This window comes from Amblyomma maculatum, chromosome 1, assembly GCF_055883805.1.
Source record: "Amblyomma maculatum isolate TAMU_Amacu chromosome 1, ASM5588380v1, whole genome shotgun sequence".
In the NCBI taxonomy this organism is placed as follows: Eukaryota; Metazoa; Arthropoda; class Arachnida; order Ixodida; family Ixodidae; genus Amblyomma; species Amblyomma maculatum.
Window position 1 is genome coordinate 103,498,557 of NC_139344.1, and position 1,511 is coordinate 103,500,067.

The 1,511-nt window shown below is 43.0% G+C and overlaps 1 non-coding gene across 1 annotated transcript; it reads left to right on the top strand.

The window, feature by feature from the left end:
• Nucleotides 1-495: 495 nt before the first annotated feature.
• Nucleotides 496-567, top strand: TRNAT-CGU (transfer RNA threonine (anticodon CGU)). Its single transcript has one exon. It is a non-coding gene; the product is annotated as a tRNA-Thr (tRNA).
• Nucleotides 568-1,511: the final 944 nt, after the last annotated feature.

The window sequence follows — 1,511 nt, forward strand, 5'->3', positions numbered from 1 at the left end:
TAACATACTTAACAGTCAGGCACAATCCGAACTTCCATCAATTTCATCGCACGCGCTTGCATGCCACTGAAAATGCTGGTCAGGGAATACTTCTAGTAGAGAGGGACCCTACTTCTAGGGACAAGCCGCCAACAAGCTGCCAACGACATCCGCATGAGAACCCAGAGGTCAACGGGAATAAGCTCTTCAACTGTCGTCGGAGCATGATTAATGCAGGCACCTGACGGTGTACCATTGTTCATACCACTGGCCTGCCCATGAGCCAGCCAGAAGCAGTGTAGGAAGAGCAAGACGGGCGGCAGGTAAAAGCCTCCAAACGCCACGTCCAATAGCTTTCTTGCCCGAGAATGAGTTCGGATATATCCTTGTTGCTCGGCGCTACCTGGTTTTGTTTGCGGTAGAAATTACAATACAAACAGTAAAAGAAACAAGCAAAATAAAAATAAAATGCTGCATCTTCCTTCCGTGTGACCAGGAAAGGTCACCGGACCAAGCGCCGCTATAGCTCAGTGGTAGAGCACTGGTCTCGTAAACCAGGGGTCGTGAGTTCAAACCTCATTGGCGGCATAGGTTTTTTTTTATTAATTTTTAAAACATTTGATGTCAGTGATTGCAGATTTTTAATTTCCTCCAGTTTTCAAGTCATTTGTTCGCTTTTTTTTTTTTTTTTTTTTTTTTTTTTAAGCCGTGTAATGTTGAAAGGTGAAGTGCGGTTGAAAGGTGAGGCTGAAGCACCTTTCAACCGCGCTTCACCTTTCAACATTACACGGCTTAAAAAAAAAAGAAAGCAAACAAATGACTTGAAAACTGGAGGAAATTAAAATTCTGCAATCACTGACATCAAAATTTGTCGTCCTTGCACCAACTCGTATGAACGCCAGACATTAAAACGGACCCATATTATTGTACACTATATCCATATTCAACTCGTCCTTCATCGTCTTCGCGCTGTTGAGCCACCGATGGGAAGTCCCCGCGTGGACATTTATTTGTCATCTCGCGGATGTACAACGTCACAAAGCATTTGAAAAGCGTGCTTTAGGGGTCATTATTTCTTCCAAAGTTGACGACATTTAGAGATGAGTTTAGGCGCCCAGCATCCGCTATCGCACATGAATAAATTTATACATAAAATAATGCCGACTGAAACGCGAAAATGCATTCTTCCAAACCGAACAGGAAATTGTCTATACTGAGAGACTGCCTTTTTAGTGCATGAGAAACACGAAAAAGCAGGACTCGGGAAAATCGAATGTTTTCTGGGCATCTCCAGGATAGAAGTCATGATCAGTTTTGCATACCTAAATTTACATAACGAACTAATTCTGCTGCATAAACGGTTGTGATACTGAAACTTACCAGTACCTAGTGCAAAGCTGCTGTGGTCACGTGGATGCCGGGGCCAGTAATATTGAAACAACCGCACATCAACTGCTGAACAAGGTTAGCTAGTCGAGTAACCAACTTTTTATCTTTAAACAAGCTAATGTGCATCTCCTACAAAATGGCAA